At 44.3% G+C, this 22448-nt stretch overlaps 1 protein-coding gene and 1 long non-coding RNA gene across 3 annotated transcripts in view; one reads left to right on the forward strand and one right to left on the reverse strand.

Moving 5' to 3' along the window:
• Positions 1-22448, forward strand: part of LOC119652733 (CCR4-NOT transcription complex subunit 6-like) — a 476871-nt gene that overhangs the window by 122077 nt on the left and 332346 nt on the right. The gene's annotated exons all lie outside the window — the stretch shown is intronic.
• The window catches only part of LOC119652734, a 374896-nt gene that overhangs the window by 68039 nt on the left and 284409 nt on the right, over positions 1-22448 (reverse strand). The window lies entirely within an intron of this gene.

A 22448-nucleotide genomic window follows, 5' to 3' on the forward strand; every position in this document is an offset into this window, starting at 1 on the left:
CAACGCAACATCTTCGTTTCTATTACCACAAGACGGCGTTCATTGCCTTTTATAGTCGACCAACACTCAGAACCATAGAGAGCAACAGGAGGAAGGACATTGCCGTAAATTTTAGCTTTGAGACGTTCGTTGATACGTCGACCACAAAGAACAGCAAATGTCGAACGCCACTTCATCCAGGTTGCGTCAATGCGTGAAGCAATTTTATAACGCAGTTCTCTATTGACAGCATTGACCGGAAACATTTAAATCGCTCTGTTCTGGGCAGGTCATTGCCGTTAAAGGTGATTGTGCTTGTTTCATGGAAAAAATCATCTGCCTAAAGCAGTGTATAGGGCGCTGGATGTTGAACGTCGCATGTCACGGTGTCCGTAACAAGAACAAAGAGGAGGGTTGAGAGGGCGCTTCCTTGATGAGCACCAACAGAGACACGAAGCACACCTGCCATACTTCGAATTTTACTTTTCGGATCGTGGTAGAGCAATTTAACTCAGCGCACGAGTTCTTCTGGCACTAAATGCATACCAGATGAGTTCGAGTGGCACACGGTCAAACGCTTTCTCTAGATCCAGAAATGCAATGTAAAGAGGGCGGTGCTTCTCACGGTGTTTCTTTCTTATCCGCAGCGTGTATTGCGTCAGTAGTTCCGCAGTTGTTGACAAATTCGGCTTGATTCACGGTTATTTCAACGATTTCGCGAATACGGTTGTCAAGAATGCGTTCAAAAATCTTCATGGTATGGGAAAGTAACCGGATCGGGCGGTAATTTGAACATTCTGCTGGGCTACCTTTCTTTTTCCATTTTGGAACAGTGGTACTTTCTTGCCAGTCAGATGGCTTTTTATCTTCCTGAAGAACCCTATTAAAGAATTCACTGGGTCACAGTGTTGGGCCCCAGCTCTTCGCTTTCCAGAGCTCAGATGCGCTGTCGTTAGGTCCTGTGGTTTTCACCCATTTCTTTCATTTTATTGTCTGCTCAACTTCCCTTCCTGCCCGGGGTTTTCTCGTGGGCCCGAAATGGAGACGAAAAATTTACCCCGGGCCCAGTTTTACGCATGGGTCTGGATTTCCTCTCTACGGCCCTGATCGCATGCTTTGGCGATACAATCTGTAACGTGAAAGTGCTTGCCTTCTAGGCACCAGTCTCAGTGTCTTAGTCTGCTGTAGGACGTTTTGCTAATCCAATGCTTTTACGAAGCAGTTTGAGGTCTGTCTCGACTTTGGGTATGCTGGTTTCTTCTGGCTCCATCGTTCGAAAATAGTTGCTTCATAATCGCTGTGGGTGCAGTCTTCGTTAACCTTTCAGAGCATACTACGCTCTATTGTAGGTCTGACAAAGGTCAGTTCTGCAATGACTCAACCCCCCGTCGGTTAGTAGAAATATGCCATGTTTATCACGCCCATCGTTGCTGAATCATAGAATGTGCTTCAATTCTCCGGAAAGTAGGTGAAGTGGAGATCTGAGCTCCGGAGGTTGCTGGGTGTAGTCAGTGCAGGAGGATCAAGAGCGGAAAAGAACCTGTTTCCTGTTGATTAAGATTTCGAAATGTTCTTTGATACGTAACAGGATATCTTTGAAACGGTGGAGAGTACGCATATATTCCTTCAATTGTCAAGATGGCACCTTTTTTATTGTTTATCTGAAGTACATAGCTTGAAATTGAAATTGAAATCGAGGAGGAACTAATAATAACAACGAAGAGACAGTGTAGATACTTTATACTTCACAAAGGAGTGAAAAGGAGACCAAGGAATGGTGCGTACTCTAAGTGCGCGTTTTAAAATTTGCACTTTCTTCCTTTATAACTATCTATTTTCAAAGCTAAGATATGTTTCGACACGTGCTAACGTACATTTTTCATTTGGTGCCTCACATGGTTAAATAATATACCATTGCTGGTATAGGCTCCATATAAAATTAAATATTGGGTAGCACCATGTGCTTCATGTTTGAAGGTTCCTAGTTCGAATACCACTGCCAGAATTCATAACATTCTAATCGTTCACCTGTATTCGACCTACTTTGTACAAGTGTCCCAGAACGTGTCCAGAGGTTCACCAAACTCCGCACCTGCAGGTAGTGTAGATATCCCTAGTTCTCCTAGGTTATAGTTAACCGGAAGTGACCAATGAAAATTCCCACTATGATTTGGTGAGGTTTAAACAGTAAAAGCATCCCTGTTCCCTTCTTGGCTAGTTCGTCCGCTGCCTTATTGTCCTCCAACCCAACATGGCCTGGAACCCAGAGTGTTATTGTGTGACCCGAGCGTATTTTGTCTCTTAATTTTTCAAGTATTTGCCCTTGGTTTCTCATTTCACCTCCATGCCATGTGACCTTATGGTTTTCAGGTGAGCAAGCTTGGCTTCCTACTGAATGGTACTACCCCGCCTTCTAGCACCAGGTACTTATAACCCTTAGTCCAGTTTGGATTCTATCACATAGGATATTCTCATATTCGCCCTTACAGATTAAAACAATGTCGTCCACGTAACCCTGGGCCTGTATTTCACTATTTGTTTGTTCGTCCAGGAGTTCGTGCATCCATATGTAGAGAGCAGTGATAGTACCCCGGCCTGTGGACAACCTTAAGTAGTATTTATGACAATAGAATATATACCTGTCCGTACTTCTATCTGCCTATTCTTGAGAATTTTGCCCATCCAAAAAATCAGGGTGTTTCTCACGCCCTTGCGGATCAGGGCATCTTGTACCTCTATATGCGATGTGTTATTGAATGCTCCTTCGATATCCAAAAATACATATACTATGGCATCCCGTAATACATCCGTCAGCTGATACAAATCAGTTTCGGTTAATCGTCCCGCCCAGTAAGCGTGTTAAGACTGATGGAAGAAATTACGCTCTAAAACGTTAGTTGTAATATACTTGTCCATAACCTTTTCCACCGTTTTGAGTACGATCGATGTTAGGAAAATTGGTCTGAAATTTTTCGGGTGAAAAGCACCCCTTTTACCCATTTTTGGAATAAAGACCACTTTTGCCCGCCCTTAGTATATATATAGAGGGCTATTCTGCCTCTTACCAGCCTTAGAAGAGACTCTAAAATGATTTCTAGATCTCTCTGGATTAGAACTTGGAAGATGTCATCTACTCCGGATGATTTTAGTGGCTTAAAAGTTCCCGTTGCTCACTTTACCCCAGCTTCCGACCATACTTCTTTTGCTAGTTTCCAGTTTTCCTTTCTTCCCTTTTCATTCATTGTTGGCGTATCAGGCAGAATGTTATTGCTTTTCGCCGTGGGGTAGAACTCCGGAAATGAGTTCTGAGCAACAGGTATACTCTGTCCTCCTGATTCTCGGTAAATGTACCATCCTCCTTTTTTAGACAGACAGAAAATATTACCCCGTCTTTAGCCACAGCTTTATAAAGCCTGGTTACTTCTGTGGTTTGTTGGATCCTTTCACAGAATTCCCTGAAGCTGTTCCATTTTGCTTTTCTGATTGCATTGCTAGAGGCAGTCAGTGTATTTTTGTACCTCGGCTAGTCTCCAGTTTATTTTGCTCGGTTGAAGAGGTTACGTACCTCTGTTCTCATTTCGGCTTGGTTCTTATTTCACCATGGTACATCCCTTGATGACTTGACTGTCTTAGCTGGACAGCTGGCCTCATAAGCGTTAATGACGACTGTGCTAAGGTTTTGCACCACTGTTTCTAGTTCCAGTTCGCTCCTGATGTCACCGCTCCCTTGAAGGTGGACAATGTTGTTGCTCAAGAGCGTTGCATAGGATTCCCAATCCATTCTCCTGGGATTCTTGATTATCCTTTTTATTTCAGAGTTACCCTCAATGTCGAATCTGATTATTCTGTGATCAGACATGGAGGGCTCATCTGACACCTTTCAATTCCCGATCAGTTCGTTCATCAGAGAGTTATGTCTAGTGTCTCTTGTCTAGTGGTGGTTACGAATGCAACCACTCAGAAGTGGTAACTGCCTCCTCTTACAATACGTCACTAGCTTAACGATTAGTTCCGGTGGGACTCGTATGTCATCCCCTGGGAAGGAGCAGGATGCCACGACTGCTTTTCGAGTGCTCCCTCCGTCTTCCAGTGAGACTTGGATAGCGACAAAATCCCCGGTCAGGAACTCTGACAGACATATATATTTTGAATTACGTTTAAGAATAATGCAAGTTTTTGGTTTTCGCAAGAGGAGTCGGAAATTACCTGTATGCTTCCTCTTTGCAGACCGCGAATGTGCCCCTGGTACATCCTGGGCGCCTGAGCCGGCGCTATTCCAATGTTCGCCTTGGAACTCGTCTTTGCAATCACTGCAAGTGGAGCTTTCGCTTGGGGGGGTTTATCTGAGCTATCTTAGTGCTGGCTAGCTAGCTCCATTATAGTATTATCACTCTCCTCCTTCAAAATGGCGCTTTCCAGCACGTCGCTGTCCCCCCTAAGCCCTAGAGATTTAGGTCTAAGTCGTCCAGCTTCTGCTCTTCCCTGGGCAGCAGGTCTATTTTCCTGACTAATCCAGTCCTTTCCGGCTCTATGGCCTCCGAGGTTCCTTCGGGGGCCTCGGTAAGTTTTTCTCCTCGATGTCTTCTCTGAGGTGCCTTTCCTCGGCTTTTCCCTGTATACATGCACAGGTATGTTGCCAAATAGACAGTTGATATGGCAACTCCAACGTTTGATTGCCTCCAGGGATCGTTCATCCTCCCCAATCGTGAGGAGTCTATCCTTGCTTCTGAAGACTCCCTATAATCTGAGCGATTAGAAGGCCTTGAGGTCTTCCGTTTCTATTGTTACGGCTTTCTGAAGAAATACTGTCACCATGTATGCTCCTGGTATATCATCCCCGGCATATGTCGACAGTTCTGCTCATTCCCAGCCTGGCAGTTTTGGAACTATGATCCTAAGTTACTTTGTAATGTTCTCCGCCGGACAATAACACCAGTATATGATCTGAGTGAGCGAATGCCAAAGTATATCCCGTTGAAAACAAGTTTCGCTGTTCATCCCTTGCACATCTGCCTAACGACAAGGTCTTCGATAGTTTCCTGCTCCTCACGAGTGAGTATTTGCTCGGGAAACATTGCTGGCAGTATGGCCAGTGGAATGCCCTTGACAGCACCAGTATAGCCAATGGCGGGCTCCCTGATTCCTGCCTTCATTTCTAACTTACGCGGGTTTTCTCTCCTCTTGGGACCAGGTTTGAGTTTTTTGGGAGCATGCCCCTCGTGCGGACTAATCTATTCTGCTCCCCGCTTTCTTGGCTCCGGCAAAGATGGCTTAGGTCTGTCCTTAGTCCTCTTAAGGGGGTCATCCCGTGTGAAGGCCGTTTTTTTTGCCTTTTTTTGAAAAATTATTGTGAAGGACTGGATAAAGATAGAAACGTGATTTTTTCACCATATGTTTATTGATATCTCTAGTATATGTGATAAATTTTTCAGCTTGATTTCATAGCTAATTTTCGGAATAGGTGTTAATTTATGCACCCATCTCCAAAAAAAGGTGTTTTTCTGCTGCCACGCTGGAGGGCGCTGTGTTCATCCGAGGGAAAAAAACTAAACGTCATTTTTATGTCGACAATATTCCACGGTCCGCAAACTAGGATAATTAGAAAATATTAAAAGGTAAATTTTTGGTGGGCTTTTAAACTTAATTTTTTGGATTTTGGTGTTTTTTTACGGCTTTTTTTATGAATAAAAAAAAAACTACCAGTCCGATTGCAATTATCCTAGTTTGCGGACCGTAGAAATATGTACTAAAGAAGCCGTGAAAATTTCAAAGAATTTGGTTGTATAGATTGTGAGCTATGGTGGCAGCCGATTTTCAAGATGCAGTTTCGAGAAAAACGCATTTGAAAATTTAAATATGATTATCAACAGTAAAATTTTAGCTCACCATTAATCTGCTATACCTGGTCCATAGAGGGCACTCTCCGTTTCTTCAAAAAAGTCTTGTAAGGCCGATTGTTGCTCTCTGGTTTCAATTCTGGCTCTTTTAGCGGGGTCAGTCGATCGTCGTTCGGACAGCCAAATTCGCGCTTCATTACGGCGGTCGGCATAAATCTGACATATGTGACCAACTTGACATCCCATTGTCACTAGGATTTTGAGAATGCCATTGAATCCTTCATTGAAAATAAGTCCAGCCAGAAAAGTGGCTATTTCTACGACCTTGGCCCCAGAATGAAGGTGTTTAGGAGCGAAAGTTCAGATCAATGCATTTAACGACTCATTTTTATTCTGGGTCTCTGCTCCTAAACATCTGTTCAAGAGATCATCTCGTGACAAATCTTCGTAGATTGATTTGATGACTGTTTGAACTTCTCCAATCAAAGGTGCCTTCTCGTGGTGAAAACTATCCAGTTCTCCTTTAGCATCCGCTTTGCGCCGTTTGCACCAACTGTCCTCGCCTGCTGGACAATTTTGATGCTGAGGATTTTCGTCTGCAGAACGTTTATGGAAGAAAGTTTCCCAAATTTCTTGCTTCATTCCTTCTATCGAATTTACGTGTCGACGAATAGCTAGCCCAGAAAATGTAGTGAGGTCCTTATCAGTAAGTTTTCCAGCCCCATTTCCACCAATGCCTTTGTGATTCTTCTTTGCATTTCTAAGCCGCGTTCCCATTATTTTCTCGACATGTCTTACGTATTCCTTTTTTACTACTACGTATATTTTATTATTTACAGAAATTTGCAGAAATGCCGGAGAAAACTCCAGCAAAATCCAATATACAATATACAAAACTTGTCGCAATTGGAACAACATGTTCATGCTTGCTAAAAGTTTCTTTGCTGATGTTGATGCGAAGTCCTTTTTCTTTTCTGATGACTATCGATTCCCATGAAATACTGGTTTTTTAGTGCGAGCATGACGTTGAACGTTAAAGGGATCTCCCTTCATACGATCCATTTAAAAAAATCACTGAACACAAAAACAGCACAATACTTACAACAAAATATAACTGAGTATAACTTGAACGCCTTTCAGTGCTCACTCTAGACTGGATTATCCTTTTTATTCTAAACAGCAAATAAGTTTAGACGATTGATTGGTTCTTCATCTTTTTATATTTATACCTGTGTTCAAATTTATAAGGCTCAGGTAAAAAACTACCAGGTAAAAAAAGATTCGATGCTCTTTCTCATCGAGTACTCTAGTCGTGGCTGCAAACTCCTTACCTGTTTAACCCTGTAATTTCTGAAGGACTCGGAATATCGGAAAATCCCTTTGCCCACATATTCTCCACTATATATAGATACAATTCATGCAAAAAAAAAAAAATCGATTTCTCCAACCCGACACACGGGATGACCCCCTTAAGGGTCTCATCTGGTTGCAGGCCTTCCTTCAGATAACGCAGGTACCATTTAACACCTGCACCACTGGAACAGACAATACAAAAGCACAACGCTGTGGTCAGTTGCACTTCATTCTCCTGCCTAACAAAATATCCCTAATTCGTTTACGAATCACAGGATTTGCTATCCTGAATGAGGTGCGTGCTACCTGCTGTGCCTTGTTACATGCAAGGATCTCTAGGCAGCTTTCAATCCACCAATGCCATCATAGTTGGTCTATAGTTTCTGTTTTCTATGAACCTTCCGCATGAATTAATAAGTCTCATTGAAGAGAGGGGAAAATGGAGACATTGTATTCTCATCCACGCGGTAGGTGCTGTAGTTTTCTATCACCAGTAATATTTTATCATTATAATCGATCCCCCACTGTTGACGTTACCGCAAATAGCATTTTCATCGTTCGCGTTGTTTTTGACATTGTTTATTTTCAATCATGATCCACCTTTGATAAATAGTAAAAAATCCCAAATTTGCTTTGATTAATTGTTAAAAATCATTTTTTAAATTTCAAATTAAAATTCCATTTCCCACCTGAATCGTCAGCCTTAAAATGATAGCATCCAATTCACTTAAAATTATATGATATAAATGAAACAACTTCCTATAGCATTTATCCGCTCATTACAACCTCAATCTGCTCACCAGAAGCAATTATGTAACATTGAAAGGTATTAACCCCGAACTTCTAGGAAATGAGCACAAAATGAATAGTTTTCATGCTATTGCGCCAATTACAATGACGTCGTTCCATTCTTCTTTGTGGCTTTAAAATTAGAATGGCAAACTTGACTGATTCGTGTTTTACTATTGATAAAAAAACAAATATTAATTTTTTTCACCTCTAAAATTCGGACAAAGGTAGAGTATCGAAATTCTGGTGAGAGAATTAAGCTGGAACGTTTTTTGCGGATTTAGTTTTTATTCGAGTTCTATGCTATAATCCATCTTTTTCAGATAATGTATCTGATTGCATAATTTATGCTGGAATTTTTAGTGTTTCAAGATTTAGCTTTGCTTCTTTTTTTTGCCATTTCACACGATTAGATGTAAAGATATTCTGCCAGTTAGAATGCCTGAAAAAGTTGCGAAGATGATAGTAGTCTGATTATGCATAAGATACATTTATTCTGTAAAGGCCTAACTCTATTTTGTTACGACCCAGCTTTCAATTCGCGATCACTTTCAATCTTACCGACCGTATAAATTTGCAAAATTAATAAGATAAATCTAATATTTCCTCCAGTTTTAATCTAGAAGATAAAATCTTTAATCATTGTTAAATATTCATAAACATTCCACATTTTAATTTAGCAAATTAGATAAAAATGGAAGGCGCAGCTTAGCTACACTTTCGCAGTCAACTAATAACTTAATGGGTGTAACATAACTATAGATTTATGTATGCCTTTGTTTTATAAAGAAGATACTTTTTATTAGTTTTATAAAAGATACCTATCTATCTTTGATCGGGTGTAAAATCTTCAAGACTGGGACGATTAATTGAAGTATGGTTTGAAATGAAAATACAGGGAGGTGAGGGTCTAAAAGAATTGAAAACTGCTTCTCGCGAACATTTGAAATATATTACAAAAAGATAAACATCGAAAGCCAGATACCCTTCCTGCGAACGACGTTAAAATACTGCTCAAAGGTTCTAACGCCCAAAATAGAAGTGAGGACTTTCACGCAAGAACAGCAAGAGGACCCAGCCTTCCCGAGGGTAGCAGGAATATGATAGTAAGCTCCAAATGCTTCCGACATAGGCTTATACACAGAAGCACAAAATCGTCTCTAGATAGCCATGACCGAGTTAAAAACCGATAGATCTAGTGAGAGCTACCAATGAGTGTCTCCTACCTACCACCTGACCTTTGAAGAATAATCAATTTTGATGGTACTACTCCCCAGATAATGCGGTACGAAGCATTAATGACAATTTGACAGCTAATAAAACAAGACGTACTTACAAAAAAGCGAAAAGGACAAAGGTTCTAACCAAACAAGTATGCGAAGACATAAAGACAGTCGCATTTTCAACGAAAAAAAGGTGAATGGAAGATGAGCTTCGTTCTTTGTCCATCTCCCGAATATTTGTAATATATTACGACAGGATAAAAATCGGAAGCCAGATATCCTTCCTGCAATATTACTTGAAGGCTCTAACGCTCAAAATGGAGATGAGGAACAGCAGGAGGACCCAGCCTTCACGAGGGTAGCAGGGATATGATAGTAAGCTCCAAGTGCTTGCGACAGATAGCCATGACCGAGCTAAAAGCCAGATAGATCTAGTGAAAGCTAGTTATCGTTGTCAACTATCTTTTTTTTTGTGCGTACACGGAGGTGGAAAATCTTAGAAAGACACGTCCGCCGCCCGAACGGCGGAACTACAGCGGGCGCGTGTGGGATTCACACCCATTAAAAACCACCCCCGGTCTCTCCAGCCCCAGCCCCACGGGACCACCATTGAAGTATTACTTCCCGGGGTAGGTTTGCTCTTAGGCACTCATCCTTCTTCTATTTGCGGCTTTCCTCCTTCTTTGTTCCTTCAGCAACTCCTCCTGCATTTGGATGATTGCGGAGCCAACCGCAAGCCACTTCTTCTCGGACTCCAGCATCGCAGTAACCAAGCTCTCCGGGGGCCCGCTCCTGCCCAGCACCTGGTTTAAGCTCCTTCTCTCCATCGCAAATCGTGGGCAGTGAAACATCACATGCTCTGGATCCTCTGGTATGCCATCGCATCTGGTACAGTTCGGAGAATCATCCAACCCAAAGCGGTGCAGATACTGCCTGTAGCAACCACCGTGTCCCGTGAGGAACTGGGTAATGTGGTAGTTGGTCTCCCCATGTTTTCGCTCAAGCCATACCCTAATGTTGGGAATGAGCCTGAGCGTCCACCGACCTTTCGTAGACTCGTCCCATCTGCGTTGCCAGATATCAAGCGACTTCGACCTTGACGCATTTCTACGCTGTGCGTGCCCGTCCATATGTCTTGCATTGTACAGGACAATCATTTCTTTGGCCAGAATGTCAACCGGGATCATGCCTGCCACCACCAATACTGCCTCATCTGATGTGGTTCTAAAAGCACTGCAAACCCTCAAAGCCATCCGCCGGTAAACCGAGTTCACCTGCTTCCGTCTCTGAGAGTTTGCAAGCGCCTCTGCGAGTAGAGCAGGATGGAGCGCACCACTCCGGCTAGCACCAACCTCCGGCAATGTTTCGGTCCACCAATATTGGCAACATTTTTGCAAGCGCCGTGGTGGTACTGGCTGCCTTTTGGCATGCATACTGTAGGTGTTCCCTAAAACTCAATTTGGTGTCAATTATTACCCCCAGGTATTTGATAGCCGGCTTTGACACGACCGTATGTTCACCGACCTTTTACAGTGTTATTTTTCCTGCGTTTCGTTATTAAGACCGCTTCCGTTTTCGCGTCCGCCAAGGTCAGCCCGGCCTTTTCTAGCCAGGACTTTACCGCTCTCACTGTTTCCGTTGCGTAAACCTTCACATCTTCTGGGTGTTTTGCTGCAACAACCACAGCTAGGTCATCAGCAAAGCCGACAATCGTAGTCCCCTCTGGGACGGGAAGAGCAAGCACCCCAGTATACATGATATTCCACAACAGGGGACCAAGTACCGATCCCTGTGGTACCCCGGCTGTGACAATGTACTCTTTGAGGCCCTCATCCGTCCCGTACCAGAGAGCCCTCTCTGAGAGGTAGTTTTGCGGGGACACCTATGTCAGCCAACGCCCGTTTAATTCTATTCCAGTTGGTCGAGTTGAATGCGTTTTTGACATCCAACGCCACCACGGCACAGCAGCCGCCAGAAATCAGTGCACCTTTTGCCAGGTTTATCACCATGCCAATTGCGTTCACCGTAGAGTGGGCGCGTCGGAAACCAAACTGGCGTTCCGACAAACCATTGCTGGCTTCGACGATGGGCAGGAATCTGTTGTAGATGACTCTCTCCATCATCTTCCCCATTGTATCCAACAGGCAGATAGGACCGATGTCAACTATCTATCATCTGATCTTCGCAGAATGGTCAATCCTGATGATACTGGGGAGAAATAAAAGACACTGTTTTGGTAATGCGGCACGAAGCATTAATGGGATTTTGACAGCTAGAATAGAACAAGATGATCTTACAAAGCAACGAAGAGGATAAAGGTTCTAACCAAACGATACAGTATCAACGGGTGAGTTGACACTACTACAAACGGAGGACACGGATACTGAAGCAGACCGAGTGTCCCTACAGGAGATTGATGCAACGGCCTGAAAACAGACAAAACGCCAAAAATTGATGATATATCGGCGGAACTATTGAAAGGCAACAACAACTGGGTAAAAATGACATCTACATACTCATCCGGCAAATATGGATGGAGGAGGAAATCCTGCCAGAATGGTGTAAGATCATCATTTGACCAATTTCCAAAAAGGCGACAAGCTGGCATGCGATAATGACAGAGACATGTCACTATTTTGTTGGGCTTACAAAGCATTCATAAAAACTCTGGAAAACAGATTGAAGCAATCGGGGACTACCAGGGCGGCGGTTTGACAATAGCTTCATCGTGAAACAGGTGCCCGAGGTGTTTTTTTTATAAAGGTGGAAAGCATTACTGACATTACATCGTAGGGCAGGTTAGAACCCTACCGGCTTATTCCTACGGTGAGAGTTGTTCCCTCTTTGCCACTTTTCCGTGAGCGCTCTAACCTTTGAAGCTCCTCCTGAATACAGCTTATGGTGTCACTAACTGCATTCTACACGTCTTAAGATTCCGGTATTTGCGGAATCTCTACTTATAGGGAGCAGGTGTATCGCCACGTGTACGTCTTTCTCTATTTAGGACAGGCGAGGAGGTATTCCTAAATACAAACCACTTTATTGCATCCAGGAATACTAAAACTAAACTAGAAGGTAACGTGCTGTTGCGACTGACGTCTCGATACCTGTCTTTACCAGTGATGCTGCCTCTCGTGGCAAAGTTCGAAGTCAGTTGGGTTGGCTTAGTACTCCCCCCTGAGTGAGGAAGTCCACACTGTCTTCTACCCGCTTCCGTGGTTGGTGGATAAGTTCGGGTGGTATGTTTTGAAGGTGTGTTGATTGACGTCCATCGAATCACCCTGTCACTTGAAATCTTCTGAGTTGGTGCGGTTGTCGACTTGCTTGCTGATGTCATTATGCTGTAGCCTCGAGGAATGCAGGCTTCAGACCTTCCGTAGAAACGTTGATTTCCTTTCCATTGAAGTCAATTTCTATACGATTTGGGATATTCTGCTTAGGATCTTATGAGGTCCGGAATATGGTTGTACTAGCGATTTGCTGACCGAGTCCACACGAAGAAAAGAGGGAGTGCAGGTTTCCAAATTCTTGCTTCGAAAAATTTTACGTTGACAATGATGTGCTACTTGTACGGGTCGAAGTGTGCGCATACGGCCCAATGTGTTTAACTTCGAGCGCTATGAACTCCCTTGGAAGCGTAGGCGTTGTCCTATAGTGTATCTTCGTATTAGATCTTCCGATGTCGTCCTTGTAGCTATTCCGTAATTCAAGTAAAAACGTCGGAAGTACATATGTCTACGCTGGGTCCTACTCGTGGCACATTATGGAGACCTTAAAAGACCGATGTCAGCGTTCCAACTTTCCGTTCGCTGGGGGGTGATAGGGGGTTGTGCGGCTTTTTTCACAGCCCATTCGCTTCGTTAGGGCTTGGAAAAAGGTGAACTTAAATTGTGTCCCCTGATCCGTAGTCACTGTGCGTGGAACGCCGAACCAGGAAATCCAACTTGAATAAAAACCTGCTGCGGTGGTAGTGCTTCGGGCCATCTTGAGTAGAGGTCTTTCATGGCCAGGCAATATCTAGCTATCCCAAAAATATAAAAAGTTAGCGAAATTGACCGTGAAGGTCCGCCCGCAAATACTGAAGCTCCATCAAAATACTCGGTTGAAACGTTCTTGCACGCATCTGTGCTAGCCAGGCTCGAGATTTTGTTTGGGGGGGGGGGGGGGGGGGACTTTGAGCGCTTTGACCCCTCACGTGTCATTCGTGCAAAATCAACGTGTTTATACCGATGCGTGGGTCTGCACCGGATCTAAAAATAACACAACGAACAAGGGAATTCGCGACAGCCTAACGAAATAAACCAGAACGCGGGGTAAACCTAGAAAAAAAAGACGGCTCGGCCGCGCGCGTAGAGCCGTAAGTATCCGGACCCCAGTGCCGCGAGCGAGAGGGAAGATTCACGACACAGAGTTTCGATCCTTGCTTCTCCTGCCTGAGATGGTTATTGAGGCCCGAATGCATTTAATAGTGCGAAGTTTAAGGTAATTGCACACTATGAATGCATTATTTGATCAAACTAATCCCGAAAAAGGCGAATAAGATCCCGCTCCCGTCACGAAGCCGCGGCCACTACAGGGAAGCTGGGTTTCCGAGGTCCGCTCAAGGAAAGGCAGCTGAAGACCAGTGAGTCAGTTACTGCTGGTAAGCGGCTGAGTATTTGAGTCTGGTACGAGGGAAGGCATCCAAAGATACAGACAGTGGGTTAGACTTTAAGATCCTTTGTGTGAGCGACGCCCAGGTTACGGCTATTCATGTCCTCCAACTCGTATTGGACCGTTCTGATTCTACCAGTGACTTCCGCTTTCACGAACTTTCGATCCATTTTGGCCTTGTACCACTTTGCTGCACTGCTTAAGTTGAAGAGCCGCTTATACATGGTATCTCTGATCACGAGCTCGGGATCGCAAGTTCTAACCCCTCTCCTGTCTCCTGTGTTTCTCTTCCTTGGAGGATGCGCCTTTGAACCTCCGCTCTTAGAATTGCAAGTTTATCCTGAGAGCAGGCTTCCAGGGTCGCATCATGCGCTCTCAGTCCGTCGTAAAAGCGCATCGGTACCCCCATGGTTTGCCCAAAAACAACGTGATAGGGGCAAGTATCTATCGAGACGTGTTTCGCTGAACGAAGTATGCAGTTAATGGATGACAGCTTGTTATCCCAATCTCTATGATCAGGACCGATATAAGGATCTATAGCAGCCAACAGTGAGCGATTAATTGTCTCCGGAGCGTTTACCTGCGGGGAGTATAAAGTGGTGTAAATGTGATGAATGCGATACTGGATCAAATGATATTTGAAAGCCACGAATTTGAACTGTACCCCATTATCAGACGTGATCGACTCAGGGATTCCAAGCACATGAAGATTCTCTTCTCCATGTATTCAGTCAGCACGTTTGCAGTAAACCGTTTGATCGGTACCATTAATGAAAACTTCGAGAGAGAATCGAGAACAACTATTGCTCCAATGTTTTCGGCGCGAAATCTAGAGTATGGGCCGATCACATCGATATACAAGCATTGAAACACCCAATCGGAGATGAGCGCTTTTCCCATTAGAAGCTGGAGCGTTTGGTTCGGAGACGTGTTGCATGTTTCACAATTACGGAAGTAGTCCTTGACCTGTGAGACCATTTTAGGCCAATAAAACTATAACCGCAGTCTACCCAAGATTTTACCTTGTTTGTACACTTAAAGGATGATCATGGGCGCGGGTGATCACTTCAATCGTCAGCTCCTCCGGAAGCTTCTAATCCTGTTCATCTTGCAGCTCATTTCCTGAAGCATGATTGGTTCCCTTCTATACCAATCCTCTGCATGCCTGCAGATGAGGGAGTTTGTTGGAATTCTCCTTAATACGCTCGATCAGTAGCAAATAGTCCGCAGACCGAAAATGTGGTCAATCAAAATTCACGTCTGCGTTGTTCCTATTTTTCTCCAAAGCATCCACCTCCGCTGGTGAGTACATTCGAAAAAGAGAATCTGGAGTCAGATGTTGTGATCCCTTCCTAGGTTTGATGATGAACGAGAATCCTTGAAGCTTCAATGCCCATCTGACCAGGCTACCGTGAAGTCTGACTGGTTCATCAGCTATTTAAGCGAAGCGTGGTCAGCTACCACTTCGAATGTGGTGCCTTCAATGTACGTTCTAAAGTTGCGCACTGCCTCCACCGCTGCCAGACATTCCTGCTCAGTGACAGTGTAGTTTCACTGAGGTTGAGTAAGCTCCTTCGACATATACGCTGTAGGAACTTCATCTCCTTCCTTTGTCTATTGTATCAGCACCGCTCCTACGCTATGTTGACTTGCTTCACAATGGATGGCGAAAGGTTTGAAGAAGTCGGGGCTGTGCAAGACCAGAGCCAAAGTAAGACTCGTTTTCAGAGCGTTGAAGGCCGAGATGGTTTCCTCAGTCCAGCAAAACTAACGCTTCTTCTGAAGCATGTCGGTCAACTGTGTAGTCAGCGAAGCGTAACTTGGCACAAATCACTGATACCACTCACACATTCCAAGAAAACGCCGTAGTTGTTTGGCAGTTTACGGCCGCGGATAATCGTTGATGGCGTGTATCTTGTCGGGATCGGTATAAATCGTCCCGTTACCGATGATGTGCCCCAAGTATCGAACCTCCTTCATGACACATTTGCTCTTCCGGTTCAATATCAATACAGAAAGCCACAAGGGTATGATGAGCCGCAATATACGAAGACTTGATGACGTAAATGTGCAGTTAAGTCGTTGAGGGTTTAACGTGAGCACCTGCCTTGCGAATTAATCCCACGGACTTCTTAAGACACGGTTTGATTTTGTGACCACAATCAGAGCCCCGCTGAGACAAGCAACAACGGTACCAGTCTATACCAAGTGCATGGCTTAGTATTCATACTGGTGGATGCAAGACATACCTCTACCATATCTCTACCGAACTAAGGAGTACGGCACCCGTGTTGAAACGCAACACCACGCCGAGGCCCGAAGATCTCTTCTCGCTCGTCGCACAACCCCCATGAAACTCCCACTAGAGGGCCAATTGCAAACAACCGAGCTGTACTCACATACAACGGGAGTTCACCCGAAGTATGAGAGTCCAGGGGCTATCCCGGTTCCCATGGTACCAGTATACTCCTGGTAAGGTTTCGTGACAATTGCCACTTCAGATGAGTCCCCGTGCAGACTCGGGTCTGATCGCCCTGATTAGGCCTTTGGAGCATTCGCCTACTGCATCACGGCCGGTAAGCCAATGCGATGCAGCGTCTTCCGGTGCCACCACTATGGAGGTTCTCCTCGGCCACTTGGTTTTGGTTCAGCCGACAGGGTTGCCGCCCCATCTTCCTCTCCGCCACCTCTGAGCACCAAGACGTAAATGTGCAGGGATAACTTTGTCCATCAGTCGCTGCATGGTTTGAGGTTCATCGCAAAGCCCAAACGGTATGGTCACGAGCTGATAGATTGGTCGCCCTGAAGCAGTGAAGGCAGTCTTCCCTTGGCCGCCTCATCCATTTGCCAGAACGCATCGTTCAGATCTAGACTAGTGATGAATCTGCCCTTCAGGAGACGACTGAAAATCATCTCGATGAGGGATAGAGGATAAGGGTCTTTCACGGTTATACTGTTTACCTTACGCGCTTCAAGGCAAAGTCGTACTTTATGAGGTTTCACCACAAGGGTGACTGGGGATGGCGCGATTCCTCGATGACTCCCAAAGCCAACATCTGGTCAGTCTCTTCATAGATGAGCTTTTCGATGGCCGGAGAGACTGAGAAGTGTTTCTGTTTGATAGGTTTGTTATTCCCGACATAGATGACGTGTGTCGTTAGCCTTGTACGTCCTAAGCGAGCGCTTTGATGAAGCTTCAGTATTTGTGGGCAAACCTTCACGGTCACTTAGCCAATTTCTTTAAGGTTTTGGGATAGCTCTTCCATTTAGGTCCCTTGGATAGCCATTAAAATGGAGGAATGGCTTAGACAAAGGCACGTCTATCCGAAGTCATTAAAACTCTAGAGGAAATGGAATTTTCCTTAGCTTTATTCTTTGGGGATAAAATGTCTTAAAGTCATAAATAAAATAGAATAATTACAGCAAAAAGTATGCTTTTTAACCCTTTTGACTCTTATTTAAAAAGTTAGTTTCCTCCCAAAAAAAATGACAGACGTGCCAGTATTATATGCTGAAAATAAAAACAAGGTCATGTACACATGATTATTCTCAAAAATATGTTATTCATCTAAAGTGGAAAAAGGGTAATACCATCCATGTGGAGCCAATAATAGAAGTCACTTTTTTTTAAATATTTTTTTCACCTATTTTCTGGAATAATTTCAATGATTGGATCAGACCATACTCAAACCACAAATAATTTTTTAACACCTTCTTTTTCAAATCATCTTAAAAACATTTTCATCCTCAATCTAAATGGGAATAAATAAATAAAAAAAAAAGATACAAATTTGTGTCTAGAAATAATTTGATCCATTGCATATATTTGCTTCCGCTGTTGCTTCTTAATCTCCTAATCCCACTGATGTTTGCCTTCAAAAAAAGGGACCCCCACGTCGAAAAGTCTACAGAAGGTTACTTGAAAATCATGCTTACCTCAGAGTGAAATATCACTTTTCTTTTTTCCCTCCCCAGCATCTTTTCTAATCTTCAAATCAACACAATCCCCACAAACATAGTCCAATTCAAATATGATGATGCCCCTGAGTACGATTTTTTTCGTAACTCTGTGTTTCTTTCCGATCCTTCTTTCCATATCCATTCTACAGATACAATAGGATAGGTATTAGGAATTCTCTGGAGATTGTAAGTAAAATAAGCTACTTCATCAATTCTTCAGTGATATCAAAAGAGCATTATATCTCGGGTTTCACGATGTTTGCCCTATTGATGATGATGCTGCTGACGAGGATGATGATGATCGAAGATTTTAATTTCAGATGAAGGAAAAAAAAAATTAAAATCAGATTCACTCTCTCACAATGTTTCGGGGGATTGTCTGGAAAGCATTGTTGTGGGGAAAAACATCTAAACACGTAAAAATACCCGGAGGAGATACATAATATTCAGAAGTCTAGAATGGATGTGAACGTTCGCTCCATAGGCTTTTAGTAAGTGTTTTTTTATGGCCCATAAAACCATTATCTTGCTAGGATTGAACAGGGTTAGCAGGGTTAGGTGAGCTGCCAGTTTGTATTTAATAATGAGGAATCATTCCTTACCAAGGCGGTAGTAAACGCATTCTTTCCCATAATCATTTTGTAATTTCCGAAAGATTGTCCGAGAATTTAATTGATTGATTGAGACTATGTCAGTCGTTATCAGCAGAAGTTCACTTCATTATTTAAAGGTGATAAGATTGTTGATTGTTATTAAATTGACTAAAATTAAAAAAATATGCTATTAAAAGTTAAATAAATAAATAAATAAAAAGGTAAATAATAGTCTAAAACAAGTCGGGATACCGGAAGATTTTTCGGTAGGATGGGTTCTGAGAACGAGATCTGTTTCCCTTTTTGGGGCACACATTTTGAGACCTACCTCCCCTATGTTTCACCCAATATCAGAAATGAGACCAGTTTCGGAAAGTACTAATCGAACTCTTTCATTTGATATCCCACATGACCGTATTCGGTGATAAAAAAAATTATACCACCCTTTCGCATGTATGGAGAGCCCCCCCCTTTTGTGGCAATCAATTCAGCCGTTTCGGAGTAAATCGGGTGTGAGAGGCAGACAGACAGACGGACAGGCAGACATTGAACTCGGAATCCTAGTACCGGCGACTTTTGAGAGTGGGACAGTAGGCTCCCGGCCGTCGATATGCGTGGTGGATTACTTGGCCACGGTTGCATCGAATACTACAAGCAGCCTGGAGAAAGAGGCATTTAAAAGAAGTACATCACTCCCGAGAACGCTTGTTCACAATAAACGGAGAGATGCCCCACAAACTGGGCATTCATTAGCCCATAGTGGGGTGGACTACACGTGGTCGAAACATGTCGCGATCTCCTCCGAAATCAACTTTGATGAAGGAAGGTAATCAGGGAAACTCCCGGAAGGCTAATAAATACGTAAATGCCCAGCGGGGAAAACCAAGCAGAGGAGCTGTGTCAGAATCCGGACGTATCATCGTTTGCTCTACTCGGAGGTAAAATAGTAGAGTTGTCTAAATTTATAAAGAACAAACACAATGTGCACCAGGCTATCAGAAACATGATTCGTACCATTCATGTACTGTACAATGGTGCCAAGGACGAAAAAAAATCCTCGAAGGAATCCAGCGTCACTCAGGCAACACAAGTGATTAATTACAGCCCGAATTAATTAATTCCGACTTATGCCGATATCCTCAGGAAGGTCAAATCCGATCCTGAGCTGATGAACCTTGGAGAAAAGTCCAACGAATCAGACGCTCCAAAAAAAAGGAAATTTGATGCTGGAGCTGAAGAAGTCTCCGGGCAAAACGGTAGAAAATTTCCTTGGCAAGGTGGAGAAGTCCTTAGTAGAAGAAGTACAAGTACGGGCCAGAAAGCAGGAGCATATGCTCTCAGAGGGTCATCCCGGTTCCCATAGTACCAGATGAGGCTTCGTGACAGAGCCACTTCAGATAAGTCCCTTGCACACTCGGGTCTGATCGCCCTCCTCGAGTACGTGGGGACGGAACTTGCTAGTCTCGGATGCAAGAAGTGGAAACCATAAAATCATAGCGGGTGATTTCAACGCGTCGGCCGTGGATTGGGGCAGTCGGACTACGAACACCAGGGGTCGCATCCTGCTCAAGGTTTTCGCGGAGCTAGACTTGGTGCTTGCCAATAAAATGTTTCCAGTATTCGTGGGAAAGAGTCAGGCTTAATAGTCGATCTGACATATGTGAGTACAAAATCGGCGAGGGGAATGGCATGGTTGGTCAGTGAGCATTATACTCACATCGACCACCAGGCAATTTTTTTCCAGATAGAATGTGGACCATGCGTTCCCGTGGAGCTGGAAATCGAGGCTGGTCCGTGAAAAAGTTCGAAGAGGATGCATTCATAGAGATGCTATTGGGAGGCAAAAATCCCGGTGGTGCGGCTACAGAAAATGTAGAGCAAATGATGGGATGCATAAGGAGAGCATGCGACGCTGCTATTCCGAGGCGGCGATTCCTCAGAAAAAGGCGCTCAAACTATTGGTGGAATGAAGAAATCGCGGTGTTACGGGATGCATGTTTTCGAGTTAGGAGGATCTGCCAACGATCTAGCGGAAGACCGGACTTCAACGAAAAACGGCAAGTATGTGTGAACCTTCGAGGTAGATTTAAGCAGGCTATATGGACCAGCAAGCGAGAATGCTTCAAGGAACTTTGCGCAGAGGCAGACCAAATCCCCTGGGGAATAGCATGCAGGATGGTTATCAAGAAAATGAGGGGGGAACACCACAGTTGATCTGGTCGATATCGTGATGGTGCTCTTCCCCCCCGATAAAGGGGAGCTCAAGCAACACAAGCACCCCTTGGACGTCTACACTATACTTGAGGTGACTGAGGAGGAAATTGCGCAAATTTGCCGGAGAATTGGTGATAATAAAGCACCCGATCTGGATGCTGTTACCAATACAGCTCTTAACTCGATGTTAAGACCAGATCCGACTGGTTTATCAGCGTTTTTGAAACATGTATGGTAGACGGAGTTTTCCCCGACCGGTGGAAGAGAGAGAAACTAGTTTTGCTCCCGAAGTCGAATAAGCACCCAGGACACCCATTATCATACCGTCCGATTTGCCTCATTGTCACGGTAGGAAAATGCTCGAAAGGGTCATCTACAATAGACTGCTCCCTGTCATTGAATATAAGGATGGACTATCGGAGCGACAATTTGGATTTAATCAAGCCCACTCAGCAATGTCGTCTAACAAAGGCTGTGCCGTGGTGACGTTGGACATCAAAAATGCGTTCAATTCTGCTAGTTGGGAGTGGATAAAAAGCTGACTGGTTAAAACACTTTGATACGACACGGATGAGGGATCCAAACAGTACACCGTCACCGCAGGAGTACCACATTGCTCAGTGTTGGATCCTCTCCTGTGGAACGTGATGTACAATGGGGTCCTTGGCTTTCCGTGGCAAAGGAGGCCACGATAATCGGTTTCGCAGATGATCTAGCTGTAGTTGTCCGCGCGAAACAACCTGAAGACGTTGAAGTGTACGCTAACAAAACCATTAGCACCATAAAAGCGTGCCTGGAGATGGTTCTACTTGACATTGTGGAACGAAAGTCGGAGGCGGTCTTGATTACCAACGGTTAGTATTCGTGTCATCACTTCGAAGCCGGTTATCAAATACCTAGGGGTGATGTTCATCAATCAATTTCAAGGGGCACCTGGACTATGCCTGTGAGAAAGCGGCAAATTCCAGCGTATCATTAGCGCGGATAGTGCCTAACATTGGAGGCCCAAGATACAGTCGTAGAATGCTTGTGGCCGGAGTGGTTCGCTCCACACTATTATACGCGGCATCAGTTAGTTTGGGAGGAATCACTAGCGTGTGAAAGTAATCGGAGGGGGGTAAATATGACTTACCGCTTAGTGGCGCTAAGGGTATGCAGCGCCTTCAGAAGAATATCAGGCGAGGCAGCATGTGTTATTGCGGGAATGATGCGGATAGACATTCTGGCAAGTGAGACACGCTGCCTGTACTAGTAAAGGAAAATGAATCCGCCTAAAAAAGACGCAGAATACCGAAAGGCAAAGCAAGAACGCTGGAAAAGTGAAAGCAACGGTGGGATGACTCGCAGAGGAGTCACTGGACCCACACTTTGATTCTCCGTATTGAGGAGTGGATCCAGCGATGACACGGCGAGATTAACTACCATCTGACGCAATTCCTGTCGGGACATGGTGGTTACAGGGAGTATCTGCACCAATTCAGGCTGGATGATTCTCCTTTTTGTCCTGAATGTGGTTGCACACCTGAGGATCCGGATCATGTTATGTTCCACTGTTCACGATTTTTCTCAGAGAGGAGGAGTCTGGAAGATTCCTTGAAAACCAACCTGAGCCTGCAGAATCTTCGAATCTTCTATACAAAAGAAATTAAAATTCGGTTCTTCCCGTATCGCGGCACCATCGACTTTTTCCACAACCTCTAAAACTGGTAGCAGCAAGTTCCTCCCGTATCAACACATACGGGTATAGGCAAGTGGACGTGTCTTGGCTTGCGTAGGACGTTTTCGTGGCGTTTCATCCTGCCGGATGTCAGCTTCTCTATGCTAGGCGCAGACTTCTTGTGCCACTA

The sequence above is a fragment of the Hermetia illucens genome, chromosome 3, assembly GCF_905115235.1.
Source record: "Hermetia illucens chromosome 3, iHerIll2.2.curated.20191125, whole genome shotgun sequence".
NCBI classification, from domain to species: domain Eukaryota; kingdom Metazoa; phylum Arthropoda; class Insecta; order Diptera; family Stratiomyidae; genus Hermetia; species Hermetia illucens.